Source organism: Eleutherodactylus coqui, chromosome 3 (genome assembly GCF_035609145.1).
Source record: "Eleutherodactylus coqui strain aEleCoq1 chromosome 3, aEleCoq1.hap1, whole genome shotgun sequence".
In the NCBI taxonomy this organism is placed as follows: Eukaryota; Metazoa; Chordata; class Amphibia; order Anura; family Eleutherodactylidae; genus Eleutherodactylus; species Eleutherodactylus coqui.
Genome location: NC_089839.1, coordinates 159,670,435 through 159,690,861, shown reverse-complemented (window position 1 = coordinate 159,690,861; position 20,427 = coordinate 159,670,435). Strand labels below are relative to the sequence as shown.

The 20,427-nt window shown below is 43.2% G+C and overlaps 1 protein-coding gene across 2 annotated transcripts in view; it reads right to left on the bottom strand.

The window, feature by feature from the left end:
* IQSEC1 (IQ motif and Sec7 domain ArfGEF 1) overlaps window positions 1-20,427 on the bottom strand; it is a 566,448-nt gene that overhangs the window by 389,381 nt on the left and 156,640 nt on the right. The gene's annotated exons all lie outside the window — the stretch shown is intronic.

Below are 20,427 nucleotides of genomic sequence, written 5' to 3'. Positions count from 1 at the left end.
CTATGAATTGACTAGTGTTGTCACAACTCTGGGTGTTACAATCCCTAGGTGGGAGTGATGGAGCTGACAGTAAGACATTGCTTCCTTACTAACCCTGACATCATGAAAAAATAACCCAGTAGAGAGTTAAGAGTAATAACTAGGCACTTAAGAAAAACAAAAACACATTTACCTATGTGTTGGACAAAATAAATGATAGCATATGTATATAAACATTGAAATATAAGAGTCACCTCTCTCTAGAACACCTCATACTATTCTAGTGAACATGGTCACGTATACTGTCCTAGAGACACAACTGAAAGGGGTGAGGGACCTTATATAAACAGGAAGATCTAAATCAGCAAAACTCTGACAGTCATGAAACAGCTTCAAGGTTGATGGATGACATCTATTCCCGGCAGAGGGAGAATCTTCTCTATCTAGGGCATCCCTTAGCAAACAGAGCCTCAGGAAGTATAAGGGGAGATGTACGTATATGTCCTTAAGTTGGAGAAGTAGAGGGCTACTCTTACTGTTCCACCTTGCGCTAGATCTGGCAGGTTGCCATTTCTTTTTAAGAGGCACACTGGGAGGAGTTGCTGGTGTCGGTCATTCTTGGAACGTGACCATGGGTAGCTTGAGTATGAAAGAGACAGTGCCATCTTTAGAGGCTGCGTGGGACTGTGCCGAGTGGTCTGAGCACCAGAGAGTCGCGCAATAGTGCCTGGCTTTCCTTCTGCTCCCGCCTCTGATACTGTTTTTATTTTATTTTTTTAACTGCATCCCATCTGCGAAGATGGGAAACTTAAGGTGCCATTTGGAGTTATAATAGTCAGGCAGTTCAGGAGCTCTGGAAAGTTGTGTCTTAGCCTGCCAAAGGCTAGACCACACCCTCTCAGTTACAGGCTTTAATGCGATATTTAATGGTAGGACAACAACTCCTTTAATTTTTGGTTTGTATGGATAAATGTTGGAAGTGAGCATGTGCACTCATTGTCAAAATGGAGGCATACAGGTTCCATATGGTATCCTGCAGCATATCAGTCCACATTTGCTGGAATTAAGGCTCTAGATTGTGCAAACTTGTGCAAGGCTGTCAAAGACAGCATCCCAGATGGTTCCATACCGTAAAGAGGTATGATCTTTGTTTTGTTATTAGCATTACATGTATAACCTTAGTTGTGATGCATGCATTCCTTTACTTATACAACACTTGTGTGAATGCTTCTTTGCTTTTCTCATTAGGCTGGCCACTTAATGCTTGATCTATCCCTTTCTTTTCCTGGGAACCATGTACTACAGTTAAGGGGAATGTTCTGAGTAAAATGCATTCTGTTTTGTCTGCACTTACCTGCACTGTTGGAGCTGCAGCAGGGTGTCTGCTCTGAGGATATAGAGGCAGACCAGCAGCAAATGAATCCCTTTATAGGACTCCTGAAAAGGATTGTGGGAGGATTCACTGCTATAAAGGCTCACCTGAGCAATCAGTGTGGAGTTCAGTGCAGTTCTGTTAGTGGAGCCAGGACTGTGTGGCGAACATGGCTGTGCACTTTCTGTTTGCCATGTAAAGATGGGTTGCTTTAAATAAACGCCTATATGCTTTGGAAGAACCGGGTCTATGGCTCCTTGAATTACCCATCCTCAAACATACATGTTCTATTGGTGATAAATCTGGTGACCAGACAGGCCACGGAAGTGTGGCAATGTTGTGGAGGCATTCCTGTGACCCCCCCTTGTGTGTGCGGCCAAGCATTATCCTGCTGGAAGATGTCTCTTGGAAGCCACCATGAGAGGAACACATGTGACTGAAATATGTCCTGAACATATCGCTGAGCTGTCATTGTGCCTTGTAACACTATTAGTGTTGACTGACTGTTGTATGTGATGGCCCCCCAGACCATCACACCAGCAGGGGGGCAGTGTGCCTCTGCACAGCAAATGCAGGATTGAGGCGCTCACCCCGAGGTCTCCAGACACGAGCACAGCCGTTGTCAGTACCCAAATAAAACCTGGATTCGTCGTTGAAGACAACCCAGTTCCACTCTGAGGCAGTTCAGTTTTGTCATTCACTATGCTATTGCAAACGGAGGCAATGGTAGGTATCAAAGGCAGAAAACATAATGTGTGCCGTGACACTAAACGTCCTTCAGCCAAGTGCCTGGAAATGGTTTCGACAGACACATGAACCTGTAATGATGGCCCCACCTGTCTCTGGATGGCAGACAATGAAACAGTTGGAGCTGCTCATGCTTGTTTAAGGATCAGATGATCCTCTCTACTGGTGGTCTGTTGAGGGCGTCCTGAGCCCGGTCACCTTGTGTACATTCTTTAACGTATCTACTGGTCCCAACACCTCCTAACAGTCTGGTCAGAAATTCATTGATACGACCATCCAGCTTGATGCATTCCAATAATGCTCCCCCTCTCAAACTGTGCTAACTAGGCGAAAATTCTTGCATGGTAGAAGCGTCTAGTGGTCAACAGGCTCTACGGAAACGGAAAAAGAGGTCCACTACATACACATAACCTCTGAGAGTCTTTTTATAGGACAAGGGTTGATTCACATTTAGGGCCTCAGGTGACAAGACGTTCATTTAATTAATTTGCATATCTCTCCGAGATGTAACTGCAAGCCAAGATTGCAGCAAAATGACACCATCTTCTAGGTAATTTTTTTTTGCTGTTTTGCTCCTGCCCCCTCCCTGCAGCCAGCAATGGGAGGGGGTGGGATGGGCGGAGCTCAACTCTGCTCCTTCCCATTGCAAACAGCTGGAGGGGAGGAGATAGCATAGCCAGCGAGGGGGAGGGAAGGGGGAAGACTGCTCAGATGGTAGTGTATATCATCCAGTCGTTAAAACAGCGGCCGATATACACACTCGTGTGAATAAACCGTAAGGCTGCATTCAGACAAACGTATATCGGCTCGGTTTTCAGGCCGAGCCGATATACTTTGTCCTCGTGTGCAGGGGGGGGGGGGAGGATGGAAGAGCCAGGAGCAGGAACTGAGCTCCCGCCCCTTCTCTGCCTTCTCTCCGCCTCTCTGCACTATTTGCAATGGGGAGAGGTGGGCTAAGTTCCGAGAATTAGCCCCGCCCCTGCCCCGCCTCTCCCCATTGCAAGTAGTTCATTGGGGTGGAGAGGAGGCAGAGAGGGGGCGGGAGCTCAGTTCCTGTTTCTGGCTTTTCCATCCCCCCCCTCACGAGGACAATGTATATCGGCTCGGCGTGAAAACCGAGCCCATATACGTTCGTGGGAAAGCAGCCTAAGGTTGTATACCTTCATTATAATTCTAAATCGTGCGGATTTTGACACAGATTTTTTCCACTGCAGAAAATCCACACTAAATCTATTTAGTGTGAACATACCTTTAACATACTATTCATAATTGAGATTTACTCATGTCTCTCCTAGAACAAACAGTTTGAGGCATGACACCAAATCATATCTGCAAGACCTGCAGCCTTGGACATGCCTTTCTATGCTACTCTTGGAAGGAGGGCCAGTCACAACTAATCAAACTATACTGGCAGTAAATTAAACAAATATCCCCAGCAACAGATTGAATGCCTAATATTCTGTGGAAGGAGTTACTTGATTCCGTAGAGTAAGCAGCATTTAAATTTAGGGAAATCACAGAAGTGGTACAAGTGCTTTCCAACCGTGCCAGATTCCGTTGGACAGTACCAGATTTAGGACACTGTCCCACAGTCCCTGGCGGCAGGAGGCTTGTCCTGCTCCACCCCGTCCGCCTACTCATTGACTATAGCAGAGAGCACTGGTATAACTATAGGCGATGCAGGTGATGCAGTTGCACCCCAGAAGCCTTAGGAGACCCATAAGGCCTCTCTTCTTTATATAGGGAGCCTAGTACTATGAATAAAGTATTATAGTTGAGGGCCCTGTTACAGGTTTTGCATTGAGGCTCAGGAGCTTCAAGTTAGGCCTCCACGTTAAGGGCTTTAGTTGGGGGGCCCCCAAGATAAATTTTTGCACCCGGGGCCCATGAGCCTTTAGCTACGCCCCTGGCAGAGAGAGGCCGCTTACCCCACCTGCCATTTATTTGAGTATTCCAAGCACTATAGGAGGCCAGTGAGCGAAGCCTTGTTGGCGTCTTTATCCCCAGGTAACCAGCGGAAGAATCTGTTAAGAGATTCCCATCTTCGGCCCTCTAGGAAGAAAGAAGATTGAGGAAGCAAGATCTGGGCTAATTTCAGTTGGTCAGCTCAGTCATGAGAGCTGAACAAAAAAAATCAAAGTGCTGCATCCAGCACTTCACTGACACTTGTTTGTTGGTCCCCATTGATTACAATGGGATCCATTGGGGTTCTGTCAAGCTGCTGGGCATTTTCCCAGACAAAAGAGCGCAGAATGTTGCGCTAGTTCTTCCAGGATTCTGTGTCGTATCTACGACAGAGGCGCTGACACAGATGTGAGCATAGCGTAACTGTGTCCATAACAAAGTCTCACAGCTGAGCACACACATTAAGAGCTGGCTCACACAGGCATATTTACATAGCATATTATGTGCATATTCTTTATGTACATAATATGCTGTGCTGAAACCCCACTGATCTCTAGTCGTTTACTTTGGGGGAATTCAGACAAGCGTATTTTTCAGTGATTTTCGGTCATGAGAAAAAAATGCAGCATGTCCTATTTTATCTAGAGTGCCATCTATTCTATTTTTCTGTGTTTTCGCAACGCACCTCATCACCCATCACAATGATGGGGTGCGTTTAAAAGCGCTGTCAAACACTGCACCATGCTTTCAAAAGCACCGCTCAAAATGGCAGTAAAATGCTGCGGTTTTAAGCGGTGTTTATCTGAACGCATGTGTGAGAGCGGCCTTACTATTATGGGACACAGAGGGTGTGATGTGGCATAAACATTTGCCGTGGCGTGCCGCTACAGTTGTCCCTCCTTTTGCTGTTGACATATGGTGGCACAGTGAAGTTTATCTCACGCCATCAGCCTTGATATCACTGTTGAGCTCTGAATGCCTCTTCTGTTAGCGGGTGGATACAACAAGGTCTGAAATATGTATGTCAGATTATGGTTTTGTCAGCAGACACTGTGAACTACAGGCACCTAATGTGGAATATTTTCAAGTGTAACACCCAGAATTGGAGACGTAGGATTTACTGCATGTCAGAGTATGGGAAAGTATCAATAAAAATGCATATGGGAGCATGATTGCCATTATATTATCATTAAACTATATTCAGCCATTACTTTTACAACTCGTGAGACAACCAAATTTACAAGTATTTATGTAGAATAAATACTTCACAGGAAACCCGAGAGCTTTATAGACTCATTTAGGAAGGCAGTCTGCAAGAAAATTGATCCAAATGCCCTCTATGGTTCTCTGAATAATTTATATCCCCTCCAAACTGTTCAGAAAATAATGCAATCAGGAAGCAGAACTGGCATGTTAGACACAGAGACCGCCACATCATGCTGTTACTGGAACGTCAGAACCCATGCCAATCGCTACAACAAATACATAGAACTAGCTTGGACATTTTTAATGTGTACACCACAAATGTATAGTGATTATGTGTACACGGCCAAAACAATATTACTTGGTAAATATAATTGCAATTAATTTGGAAATACAGCACAAGAATAAAAGATTACCCCTTCCCGCTCCAGGACGTACATTTACGTCCTGGAGCGTTGGGGGCATGTATGAAGAGAGGTTGCGGGGCGACCTCTCTTCATACAGCGCGGGCGTCAGCTGTTTATTACTGCTGACACCCGCGGGCAATAGCTGCTATCAGCCGTAGGGCTGATCGCGGCTATTAACCCTTTAAATTCCGCTGTCAGTTCTGACAGTGGCATTTAAATCTCCCAAACGATGTTCGGGGTCCCGTACGCCTCCGGTGAGATCTCACCGCGGGGGAGCCGTGCAGGTGTCATTGCAGCCGGGGGCCTTCTGAAAGGCCCCAGGGCTGCCTTGGAAGACTGCCTATCAAGCCATCACTGTGTGGTAGCTTGATAGGCTGCCTGTCAAATTGCAGTATGACGTAATTCTGTAGCATTACGTCATACTGCAAGAGCGATTAAAGCATCGCATGTTGTAGTCCCCCAGGGGGACTTAAAAGTAAAGGGAAAAAAAATCAATAAAGTTTTTTTTAATTGTAAAAAGAAAAAGTAATAAAAGTTTAAATCGCCCCCTTTTGCCATATCTATAATTAAAAAATCACAAAATAAAAATACATATCTGGTATTGCTGCATCCATAAAAGTCCGATCTATCAAAGTAACAGATTATTTACCCCACACGGTGAACGTCGTCTGAAAAAAATAAAAATAAAGAATGCCAGAAATGCACTTTTTCAGTCACCCTGTCTCCCAGAAAAAATGCAATAAAAAGCGGTCAAAAAGTCGTATGTATTCCACATTGGTAGTAACCAAAACTACAGGTCATCCCGCAAAAAATGAGCCCCCCACAGAACTACGTTGATGGAAAAATAAAGTTATTGCGCTCACAAGATGACCGCAGAAAATAATTGAAAAAAATTAAATGTCTTTGGAAAAAAAAAAGTAGTACAGTAAAAAAAAATATATACAAGTTTGGTATCGTACCAATCATACTGACCCATAGAATACAGCCATCATGCCGCTTTTGTTGCAGTTTGTGCGCCGCAGAAACAAAATGCACTGAAAGATGGTGAAATTTGGTTTTTTTTTTTCATTTTACTCAACTTAGAATTTTTTTCAAGTTTTTCAGTACATTATATGGTACATTAAATACCACCATTGAAAACTACAACTCGTCCCGCAAAATACAAGCCCTCATACAGCAACGTTGATGGATAAATAAAGGAGTTTTTTAAATGATAAAATAATATGGATGAGTACATATGACAGTACGACATAACTACACATAAAGGTTTAAATGTTCTTTATTAGCAGACATCGGGCACTAGGGCTATATTTTCATGGGGGCAATTTGAATGCAGTAAAAACCACATCAGAAACTGCATTGGCAATATTGCATGCATTTTGCTGCACCGTGCCATATCTGCAGTTTGTCACTGCAAGCCATGTCCAAAATGCACAGCTTTGGTGTGGTTTTTACTGCATCAAAAAGCGTCCCATTTCAATACAGCCGAATACTCTAATGATGTTACCAAAGTGTTTGTACCCCCTTTGAGTCCTGAAGTTCCAATCTGGGGGTTATGCAAAGCAACCTGTTAATCTGTCTTGTGAATCAACTGCGGTGTCATCGGGTGATGTGTAGCATCTAGTCAGTCCTTTCAGTCTTCTACAAGTGAAGAACACTCAAGAGTGTCATACAAATATTCCGCTGGGTACCCGCCATTTCTTCTGCAGGATACCTTCCATCCAGTAATATCCTTGTACTCTTTCCAGCTTTTTCTGAAGCGTTATTGTGCTGCTTATTAATTAAACTAATGAAGAAGATTTGTGTTAATCCTTTCGCCTTAATGCTGCTTACATTACAAAGGTAGGGCCTACAGTCCGTCATTTCTCTCCTTTTCATAGTCAAGTAAGCAATACCTGGACGGTCGTGCATAAACATTGTTTATGGGGAAAAAGGGACTCTTATTACAGGGGTGCACTTAGCTCTCTGCTGCCTGAGATGAACAGTGAGAAGGCACTCCCCCGAGGAAAAAATAAATAAAATAAATATTATATATATATATATATATATATATATATATCTGTCACATGGTGTGCTTAGATACAACGAATGTACTCTAGTAGTATTCCATCTCTATAATGAAGTCACCAGATAAAACCAGATACCAATTTTACACAGTGATAGTGAATATAATGCAGTTACTTGTAGGTGACATCATTGGCGGTGTCAGTTTTTTGTTTTTTTCTGTTCTATCTAAAGCCAGAGAACCACGAAGACATATTCCATCCACGACTCATCTCTGCACACTCTACCCATCCTACCACTACCCTCAATACCACTCTCTGTATTCCCCATAGTACTAGTACTCCTCTATGCTCCACAAAGTTATAATGCTCCCTCGATGCCTCTTAAAATTATAGTGCCCTCTCAGTACCCATCAAAGTTATAGTGTCACCTCTATTTATCTCTAATTTATAGTGCCTCTCAAAATTAGTGCTCCCTTTATGTGCCCCCAACATAAGTGCTCTCCTACTCTGCCCCTCAAATTAGTGTTTCCCCTCTTAGCCCCTGAAAATTGTTATGACCCCGAAATTGTTCTTTTAGGCAAAGGCAAACTACAATAGGAGCTAGTGGTGGAAGGCACTACTGAATTTCCACACTCCTATTGCTTGCCATCAGCACTTCTGTGCCACAGCTTGCTTACCCTAATTGCTTTACAATGGGTTTTACTCTGCTAAAGAGTTGTATGAAATGTTTTTTTTTCCTTTCAAAACCATGGTGTCCAAGCAACGATATAACAACCAGTCATAGGCTCACCTCTTCGGGCTCACTGAATCTACCACGCCACTGCTCAGTCCTCCATGCCCAGTATGTGTTTACAGGTTGCAGTCAAGCCTGTATACGGGACGTGACAGGCTGCTTCAGCCAATCACAGAGCTCAGCAATGGAGCGCCGAGCTATGTCATTGACTGCAAGAGCCCGTAAGATCCTTTGAGCAGGCTGCTGCAGCCTGTAGACATTACATCATGGGGAAGACCAGCAGCGGTGGCACTGCACAATATGACTGTTTATTATAATATTGCATGGGGATCATGGTTTGGAAAAAAAAAAATCTTGGACAACCCTTTTAACATCAATGGGCCTATCTTGCGGATAGGCTATTAATAGTAAATTGGCAAGGGTCTGTTGCCCAGGACCTCTGCCAATTATGGTTCTCTGCGTCAGTGTGATTATGCACTGAGCTGATTTCTGCAGGGAGCAGACAGCTATGTTCCAACTGTAGGGCCAGACTTGCTATTGCTGGCAATGTTCCTATTCACTTCACTAGCAACGTGGCCTGCAGTAGCAAACCTGGCTACTGCAGTGGGAATAGAGCTGCCAGCTTCTTGCATATATCAGCTTAGTGCATGAGTGTACTGACCCAGAAAACAGCTGATGGGTACAGATTCTGGGCAACGGACCCCTGATGTTCTGCTATTGATGGTCTATCCTGCAGATAGGCCTATCAGTAGTTTGCAGCTAATATAAGGCCTCCCCTACACAGGCTTTATACCGTGATTAGCGTGGTACTGAAAACGCTGTGTTAATTGCTGAAAAAAGCACCTGTGTGAGGGAGGCCTTAACCCCTTAAGGATCAGGCTGTTTTGAACCTTAAGGACCAGACACTTTTTAGGGATTTTACCCATGTGGTAGTTTTACTGCTCTATTTTTTTTTTCCTTCAGCTACCAAAATTTCTTTTTGCTGCTTTTTTTTTTCTGTGACATATAGGGCTATTTTTTTAATATCTTTTTCACTGACTTCCTTTCCTGTTTTTTAGTTTTATTGGGGTAAAAAGCTTAAAAAATGATTTTTTAAAAACCTTTATAGTTATCTTTTTTTAATTAGTATATTTACGCTAAAATAAAGTATGGGAACGGGTTCCTCATTTTGTTTCGGACATTTTGATATATAGTACGTATTGAGCGCTGTGTATTTGGGAAAGGAGAAGACAAAGAGTTAAAAGCTCCTCCTGCCTTCTCCTCCGGGTTATCAGCTGGTACTAAGAGCTGACAACCCGTCCTGTCTCTGATTGATTTCAGAGCAGGAAGCTTAAATCCCTGCCATAAATTTTACATAAGGCTGGGCTTTAAGCCCAGGACCAGGCAATGTAAATTTACAGTGCTTGGTCCTAAATGGGTTAAAGAACAATAGTTTTTTAATGGCAATAGATTAGAAAACTTTCTGCAACACGTTATCAAACACAAGTTGAAATTTGCTATGAAAAAAAGTTACAGTAAATATCTGTGTTACTCAATCTTCGGTTCTGGTACTTAACTGGCGTATACATAAACTAGGTTATTTTTCAAAATGTTTGTCATGAGTAAGCTTATTATCCAATGCATCCATGTAAAAGAATATCCTGGAGAGCAGACTGAACCATAAGCTATTGCTTTTTGTCTGTTTATTGGCAGTTTTTATCAGCTATAATGTCCTTTGTGGGTGCTTTCTAATAATCTTGATGGTCCTCACATTATATCTCATCAACGGAGTCCGTGGAGTCATTAGCAGTATTATTTATATCACTAGAATATCTTCTGGCCTGGGTGCTGTTGACAGTCCAGACATGAACTGGCTTGTTTTATGGTTCTCAGGGTTGCTCAATGACCTGTTTGCATTTCTATAAAATTAGAAATTTCCCGTACTGTGGATTGTGTATTATGGCATTATTACTAGGTGCATTGCAATGTGTATTCTTCAATGTTTTACACAAACAACTAATTATCTATATTACCATTATCTATGGGTCAGCTCAGAAAAGGTCATCACATAGCTGACACCTAAATGTTCTCAGTCAGTAAACTGCTGTTATGATGGGTAGGTGGCCTAGCAATGTACATTTTAAGTGGTCCATATATGCATTGGAACCTTGAATGTTATTTTCGATAGGGAGGGGGTTAAGGAATTTTTCTTTATATATGTTGATAGGGTTCTGATATCATAACTCATGTTAGAAAGGACAGAGGAGCTCCGTCAGCGTACATCCAGGGACCTAGGGGAGGTAAGTGACAATTGCCACTTACACAGCATGCACCGATGGAGCTCTTCTGCCTTTCCTAAGAACAGTACACACTAGCTACATGGAGCCGGCAGGCACAAGAAACACCACTAGGAACACCACATGGCAGGTCTAAGTGGTGTAAGACACAGGCTGTTAGGGTCCTTTCACACAGGATGGAGTATTGCGCAACAGCGTTGCAGAATATATGCCATCTCGCAACTCCGCACCAAAATCCGCATGTTTAAATGCGGAATTACAGACAGAATTTTGCCACTTTCAATTTTGCATCCCTAACCGCACATAAGCGGTGCAGCTGTTTGTGTTGAATACTCTGCAAGACAGCATATTCCACAACGCTGTTGCAGAATATTCCTTTCCATGTGATATCAGCCTTAGGGCAAAAACACATGAGGCTATTACACTGGCCACTATGGAGCGTGTTAGCACATGAACCGGGGTTTTTGGTTGTTTTTTTCCCAGACTATTCAAACTCCACATGAGAGCGTGCAAGTATAAATATAAAAGCAGAAAGATAGGTTCTGCCTTCTCGCACGTATAACAAGTGAGAATCCTGATAGTGAAAATCAAACCACTAAAATCTATTGAAACCAGTGGTTTTGTTTTGTCTCATTATGCAGCAGTGATTATCATGGCTGCATAATGGGAGAAATACACGTTCCTCTGAAACTGCCCTAAGTGACAGTGAAAACGAAACCATTGAAATCTTCCCGCTTTTTTTCTTTTTTTTTTTTAAGTGGCGCAGAGTTTCATCGGCCAGCGAAAAACCTAATTCAGATGCAACTACGCTCAATACCGGCAGGCGTAGTTGCCTCTTTGTTCATCTGAAACCGCCCTAAGGGCTCCTGTCCACGTGCGAATTTTCATTGCGTTCCCCGCGGGGATAATCCGGCCGCAGGGAACATAGTGAACGCTCTTCATAGCGTTGCTATGAAGAACGCAGCCCCCCTGTCCATGAGTGGAGAATCACAGCGATTCTCCGCTCGCAGCCGGCAAATCGCAGCATGATGCGAATTGCCGTGATTCCCCGCGGTGAGCCTATCAGTCAGATAGGCTCACTATGGAGATTTGTCTGCTGGTTGGATCTCCGCCGTGGGATTTCGCAACGCCCGTGGACAGGCAGCCTAAATGTGAATGATATTGCTGGGGTAATTCCATTAGTCCCCACAGATGCACAAATGTGGTACATAAGAAAAAAAAATAGATGACACACAGATATAAAAAAAAAGGACACACACAGCATACAGATGTCACACAGAAATACAAATGCATTAAAATTGGTCTGCTTTCACGTACGGAAATTGGGCGCACTCATGTGAAGAAGCTTTTATTCAGAGAAGATAAAAGTTAAGTATTGTTGGTGGATTTTTTTTTATACAACTGTGGTTTTGATAATGAAAGTTGGTTGTGGAATGAATCGGCAGGAGATGTTCTATCTTCTTATAGGAGCTTTTATGTACTTTATATTCTCTGTGTGTTTAAGCCAGAGACATGAAGAAAAAATGAACAGAAAATATAATGTACTGAACTTAACAATGAGCCTTTTGGCAGGAAAACAGTAGAAGCTAAAAAGCAACATTTCTGTCAGTCAGGCAGAGTAATGGCCAGAATGGGGCCTCAGGACAAATAACTACTCCAGTTTACATCCACTGGTGGCAACCTTCAAGGACCTGGCAAACATGTCTCACCGTTCTCGACAAAAGTTTACCTCAGCTTGGGGGATAATTGAAACCTTGAAAGAAACTTTGTTGCACATTTTTAACCCATTGCATTCATGTGGATGCGGATAAAACAATGACAATGATTGTAAGGATACTAACCCTGCTGCTGTACAGTGCAAGACAAATCTACATATCCGGGAAATCTGCCAAACTGCTCAAGTGGACAACAAGGCCACCCACCTGTCACTGCGATCTTATCAACAGTGCCAGAGCAAGGCTTTGTAATTATCAAGATTTATTGAGCTCTTCCCATCTTGGATGATGACATAGCTCTGACCCGGGTAAACCAATCTAACCACAGTTCCATGTCCCATCGGATCAAAAGCAACCCTGCCACCATTAACTATTCAGAAAGCTGCATCAGTAGGCTTGCTGCAGTCAAATATCGCACTAAGGCCACATGCAGATGGCAGGAAATTTGCAACTTTTCAATGCCAGAAACTGTCGTAAATAGGTTTATAAATGTCCCCTAAAGTGTAGGGGACACTGTAGGGGAGATCTATAAACCTATTTATGACAGTTTCAGGCATTGAAAAGTTCCAAATTTATGTGCAATTGAATATTTGCACAAAAATGTTAGACTCTTTTCTTTATGCGCCGATCCCGTCACTTTCTCCCAAAGTGAACAGCACTTGTTGGGAGGAGGCGTAGATGCCCCATACCACCAGAATTATGTATTATTTACTCTTATAAACTGGTGTAAATTATACCGGAAACGTACGTAAATTTATAAAAAGGCGCATGGAGGTGCCGGGATGTGCCTAATACATGAAGAGGTACGCGTCTGTTCATGCATTAGGTGAACTGTGTGTCAGAGGGAATTATAACAAGCCTAGTGTCAGAAATGCCAGGCTTAGTAAATGTCCCCCTATCTTTTTCTCTCTAGCCTTGACTCAGTCTGGGGTCTCCATCTACTATGTAGAAAACTGCATAGTAGTGGAAACCAGTATGACACCATAAGGCTTAGTATGTGAAATAGAGACCTCTTTGGTTTCCACTTAATAATAATAATCTTTATTTGTATAGCGCCAACATATTCCGCAGCGCTTACATAGACAGGGGGAATACAGAAAGACAAAAGTACAAAAATTACAGAACCACGGTTACATAGTAATTAGTTGATGGAAACAATAGGGGTGAGGGTCCTGCTCCAACGAGCTTACATACTACAAGTAATGGGGTGATACAGAAGGTAAAGGGCTGGAGATGTGCACGGTATGACGAGGTGGAGAGTGAGGGATTCTATACACATAGACAATGGTCAGATATTTGGCCATGTGACAGCAGAAACGGTATGACTGCAGGAACGGTTTATGATGGCTAGCAGGGATTGCAGTCAGTAGGTCAGGGAGCATGTTATCAGGCGGAGTACAGAGGGGTTTGCTTAGGGAATGCAGTATGCCTCCCTGAAGAGGTGCATTTTTAGAGCACGCCTGAAGTTTTTCGAGTCCTGGATTGCCCGGGTAGCCTTTTGTAGTGTGTTTCAGACGACTGGTGTTGCTCTGGAGAAGTCTTGGAGGCGGGAGTGAGAAGTTCGAATTATAGGGGTGCGCAGTCTAGTTTCGTTAGCAGAGCGGAGAGCCCGAGCTGGGTGATGGATTGAGATGAGGGAGGCAATATAGGGTGGCGCTGTCCTGTGAAGGGCTTTGTGGATGAAGGTAGCGAGTTTAAATTGAATTCTGTATTTAATGGGCAGCCAGTGCAGTGACCGGCAAGGACAGAGGCATCTGAGTAGCGGCTGGATAGGAAGATGAGCTTGGCTGCCGCATTCAGGATGGATTGGAGAGGGTAGAGTCTGGTGCAGGGGAGGCCGATCAGCGACGAGTTGCAATAATCGAGCCGGGAGTGGATGAGTGCAACAGTAAGCGCTTTTAGCGTGTCTACAGTAAGAAAAGAGTGGATTCTTGCGATGTTCTTGAGGTGCAGCTGACATGTTCGGGCAAGAGATTGGATGTAGGGGGTAAATGAGAGATCAGAGTCGAATATGACCGCAAGGCAGCGGGCATACTGTCTGGGAGTTATGGTGGCGCCACACACTGAGAAAGAGATATCAGGATGAGGTCGGTTAGTGGAAGGAGGAAACACCAGTAAGTACGTTTTAGAGAAGTTTAGTTTTAGGTAGAGAGAGGACATAGTGTTAGAGACAGTGGACAGACAGTCAGTGATGTTTTGGAGGAAAGGTGCAGAGATGTCACGGGAAGAGGTGTATAGCTGGGTGTCGTCAGCATAGAGGTGGTATTGGAGGCCAAATCTCGCGATGGTTTATCCAATAGGGGCTGTGTAGATAGAGAAAAGGAGGGACTTCATCCACAAGGAAAGGCAGCAAGAAAATGGGATCTCTCATTCAGAAAACATGAGAAAGTCGGGTTAAAAATAACCTCCCCACTTTTATTAAATAAAAACTGGCATCTTACAGCAGCGACGTTTCGACCATGATCACTATGGCCTTTGTCAAGCTTGACAAAGGCCATAGTGATCATGGCCGAAACGTCGCTGCTGTAAGATGAAGTTTGTTCTGGATAAGGGATCCCTGGTGTCCGGGTCCGGATTGAGGCTTGCAAGGCAAGTACCTGTACTGAAGGGTACCATTTATTGCGTGGTGCTGCTGTGATTTGCATATTATTTCCAGAGAAAAGGAGGGGGCCAAGGACCAAGCCTTGGGGGACCCCAACAGCAAGGGGAAGAAAAGGAGAGGTAGAGCCAGCAAAGCAGACGCTGAAAGAGCGGTCAGATAGGTAGGAGGAGAACCAGGAGAGGGCAATGTCCTTTAGTCCGATGGAGCGAAGCATACTGAGGAGGAGTTTGTGGTCAACAGTGTCAAACGCTGCAGAAAGGTCAAGGAGGATCAGTAGGGAGTAATCGCCCCTTGATTTGGCTGTCAGTAAGTCATTGGATACCCTAGTAAGGGCAGTTTGTCGAGTGTTGAGGTCGGAAGCCAAACTGTAGGGGGTCGAGAAGAGAGTTCTCTGATAGATAGCTTACAAGGCGGGAGTAAACTAGGCGTTCTAGTAGTTTGGAGATGAAGGGGAGGTTAGAGATGGGTCGGTAGTTGGCAGCATCAGTCGTGTCAAGAGTTGGCTTCTTTAGCAGTGGGCATATGATGGCAGGTTTGAAAGAAGAGGGAAAGATGCTAGAAGTCAGAGAGAGGTTGAATATAGTGGTGAGGTGGGGGATAACCACCGGGGAGAGGGATCGGAGGAGGTTGAGGGGAGAGGGTCGCTAGCACAGGTGGTGGGGCGAGCAGAGAAGAGCAATTTGGAGACTGCTTCCTCTGTTGTTGGTCTGAGTACAGACAGTGAGCAGGAGCTAGATGCAGTACTGACATTTTCATCCCTCTCAGTCTTTTTATCTGGTTAGAAAACTGCCCTCCTTCTATCCAGCTAACAAGTCTGACAGAGGTGGAAACCATGGGGAAAAAAAGACCAAAGAGGTCTCTATCTCACATAGTAAACCTTATATTTGTAGAAATATAGAAAACTGACGAAAGAAAAATACCACATGATCCATCAACATATATTTTTTTTCCTTGTATTTCTCTCTTAATATAAATCTATACTTATGCCAGGCTTGAATTCATTTATTGATTTCCCAACCACGTCTGCTGGAAGTTTGTTCCTCTTTCAGTGAGATAATATTTTCTGACGTTGCTGCTGATCTTCTCCCCCAACTAATCTCAGATTGTGCCCCCTTGTTCTAGTGTTGAGCTTCCTAGCAAAAACATTTCCCTCCTGAGCCTTATTTATATCTTTAAATATATATTATATTTGTATTAATCATGTCCCCTCTCTCCCTTTTCCTCCAGGCTATACAAATTAAGTGTTTCCTGATCATTTTTTGTTATTGAGACCTTCCACCATTTTTGAAGCCCACCTATGGACTCGTTCTATTTTGTCAATGTATTTCTGTAGATGAGGTCTCCAGAACTAAACACAGTATTCCAGATGTGGTCTCACCAGAGCTCTATACATCAGCATCACAATCTCCCTCTTTCTACTGGTTAAATCTCCCGCTATGCATCCGAGCATCTTACTTGCTTTCTTTGCTGCCTTACTGCACTATGGGCTCAGTATGAGGCTGTCAGAAATCAGAATCCTGGTTCCGTCCATGCTTCCATCCATATACAGTTTTCTGCATCGAAGATGGAAACCTGAGTAGTTTAGATACTAGACAGAAAAGCACAATATAAAAAAAGCCTTATCTGTGTCTGCCAATTTGCATCCATACCCTGCTATGGGCCCATATTTCAGAGTGCCTCAGCTTATTTGCTGTACAGGGTCTGCTCACATCATTATATATCAAAAAGCCTTTTGTTGTACAGGTATAAAGTAAAGATATTTTTAATATCATACCTCAGTTTTGAGTTATCAGTGCTTGAGGGTAAAACCTTAGTACTGTGTTGATATTGCAAGTTATAAAGGGGACGCTCTTACTATACAGTATTCTCTGTGTGTATTACACAGTTCATTATTCTTCTGATATAGCACTGTTTTATACTACAAGGCAATGTGGTATCCAGTCAAGGTAGCATCCTAGAAAATGTAAGAGCTTCACCCAGTTGTCATGGTCTAAAAAGGGGAAACATCTAGATACCGGGACAGTGAGCGTACACACAAATGAGTGCCTCATCTGCTGGGGAGGGACCCTGTTCCCAATCTTATGGTTGGGTTGTAGGATTGAAGACACGCTGCTTAGGTGTTCAGAGGGAAGTGCCACAATGAAGTATGGTAGTCCGTGGCTGGGTTTCGGGCATCAGACCTGAGACGATTACCTGCATGGGAGGAGTTGCAGAGATCCCCCATTATCTGGTAAACAAGCAGAGGAAGCAAAATAAGAGCATATCCAAGTGGCCAGAGTCATTGTGACAAGGCCAAGTTTGCTGGTATCCATCAGGAAAGATACCACCATTACCAGTTTACCATACTGGTCTTGTCAACATAGTGGTCACTATCATAAGGAAGGGTCTAGTTCAGACCTGAAACATGCTATTCCTGGTCTCCCAGTAAAATTAAAAAGCATCTGTGCTGTGTATCTTTTACTGCTCCTGCTTATTCATGCAACAGAGAAATAGAGGTATTATGGTATACACCCTAAAGAGTGGTGTCCATGGCTTTGGGCAGACAGCAAGGTCCAGCCAGAAGAGTGCATGCCTGGAGGATGGAAAACCACATGCACCAAGGATTGCAGCCAACCAGAAGAAATGCCTGTAAGAGTGCCACTGCCATAGTCCGAACACACAAGACTTATCCTTGTGGGTATTAAGCTCTTCTGCATATTAGAGACAGTAGTGAATTGGCTCTTGGCCAGCTATTAGTGTGCTAGTGTTGTGCCCTCCTGCGGAGCAGAAGTTTGCATATAAAGTTCCGAGTTGCTGCATAAACCTGAGCTGCCTCAGCCCCATCCACACATCCCCCCATCCCTTATAACACATATATTACTTTCTGCTTCTTCCTAAGGCATTTAGTTTTGCAAGTGTATAGAGCTGCTATTTCATAACAATAAGCGTGCTAATGTTTTTCTGAAAGAAGACGACAATTGTACTAAAAATCAGTGATGCTGCTGGCTTTGTCAGCGCTGATCAATCATAACATATCAGCCATGGCATTCACACTTCCGCTGAGCTCTCACAGCTGGATCATAGTTACAGCACTGTCAACTCTCAGTGATCTACAGATGGGTTCACCGCAATTCTACCATCTTGCTAGATAGTAAACTAGCAAACAATATAGTATTATAAATGAATGAATAATTTCAAAGCAACATTGGAAAAAGTTTAATTCAAAAGGTCACATGCTTACTGGGCCTATTAGATGTTGAGCAATGGCCGAACTCTATTACTCGAAATGCTCTTTATGGCACATAAGGTGGTGGACGGACAGGAGATCTCCAACTATAAATCAATAGCGTAATATGGTTAGTACTATCATTCCCTAGGAGAGAATTGTCTATAAAAATAGGAAATGCCCTAAAAGATTCCATAGAGTATGGTGCAATTCCTGAAATACAGTCTTTACACAAACTGCTTTTTAGAGATTATTACATCCAATGCAACCCAACAATTATGATGCGTAATATAAAATGCATAGCGCTTTATATTTTATATATCTGTATATTTATATACTTGGCAGACTCCAACCTTCTCCTTTTTTTTAATTCTTCAATAAAATGAGATTAAAGAAGTTGATACTCTTCTGACAGTCATGTATCATGTTGTATTAATACAAGCTCAAGGCGTGGGCTGGTTTAGCAAATTAAAATATCATAATAAGGAATTCTAAAAGGGAGACCCTCCCCATTCGAGACCCTTATCTATTAGGCCATGGGCAAACTTATCGTGTTGCCCAAGATTTCTCATACTTCCAAGTCACGCATGAATCCTCTTGAAGAATTTAGCCCTCTGTTAAAAATGTGAAAAGTTGTACTCCCAAATTCTTCTATGGCTTTGTGATTTGAAATTGCCTTTAAGTATAATAAAATAAATGAAAGTATAAACACATGAAAGTATAATAACTTTCATGTGTTCTATGTTGTGTTCATGACTAGAAAAATGCTCAGCCACAGGTAATTCTGTCTTTCTTTCTGTAATTGTGTGGCGATGAGATCTCATTCTCGCTTTCAGTTGTTGTCCTGTTTCTCCAACATAAAGGGCCCTAACAGGACATTTACTGCACAGGATCAGGTACACAACATTGGATGTGGAACATATGAATGTCCCAGGGATTTTATAGTCCTGCTGTGTGTTGGGGATCTGTATCCTGTCCGCGGTCAGTAAATGTGAGCAGGTCTTGCAGGGATAAGTTCCTTTTTGTGTATCAGAGGGCAATGTACTCCTGATTATAAAGTTCCTCAAATCTGGAGGTTGCCTGTAACACAGAAGGGAAGGGTCTGGGAATATGGGTTTCAGGTGGTCATCCTTGTGTAGGCTATGATGGAGTTTCTTTGCGGTTTTTCTTAGTACCTCCAGCTGTGGATTGCAGGTCACTACTAGAGGTACACAACCGTTTCCTTCCTTCTCTGTGTATTGGAGTAGTTGATTTCTGGGTATCCTGCTGGCTCTGGTGATTTGGTCATCAATTGAGGGGGGATGGTAGCCCTGATTTAAAAATGTCTTTTTAAGGTGATATAAATGTTTCTCTCTGTCTGTTGGGTTGGAGCAGATTTTGTTGTATCTGATGGCCTGGCTGTAGACAATGGACTTTTTGATGTGTTTAGGATGGAAACTGTCCCATCTCAGGTATGTGGGCCGATCAATTGGTTTTCGCTATAGGGATGTCTGTATGGAGTTATTTGAAATTTTTATGGTCGTGTCCAAAAAGTACATTTCTGTATCCGAGCAGCTTAATGTCAGGTTTATGGTGGGGTGGAATGCATTGAATCTCTCATGGAATTTTATTAGTTCTTGTTCAGTGTTGGCCCAGATGATTATGATGTCATCATCAATGTAGCGGAAGTAGGGCAATGGTTTGCTGGAGTAGGAGGCCAAAAAGTTAGTCTCCGTTTTTTTCACACAGTCCGTGTGTGCGTGAAAATACTCAGTCGTGTGTGCTGTCTTATTGAATATTAGGGGTCCGTATGTTGTGTATTGTTTTTTTCACATCCCATGCATACATAATGAAAAACGCTACTATGTCAGAGGCTTTAGAGAGGAAAGTGGTCCCAGCATGGCCATGCATTACAAAGACAGCCATTGTTGTAATGGATGTTGTGATGGTTTTGGGATTGCTTCCTTTCTAAATAATCTGGTACAGGTTTTGTATGGGTTTCTCTATTTTCTGGCTCTGGTGGGAGTGGTATTAGGTGAGACATGCCTGGCCTCAACTGTGGGTAATTTACAGTGGCAAAAAACTAAAATTACCAGCGCTCCAGTGCGGATGTCAAAATCAGAAATTGGAAACCTTTCCCTACATATGTCTCTATCTTACTTCACAGGGGTGCCTTGTAATCGGCACCCCTGAATCCCAGACTGCAGGCAATTATCACAGGTGCAGCAAGGAAATGTTAGTTTTAATAATAGCATGCAACGCGTTTCGGCCTAATCCTAGGCCCTTTTCGAGCATATA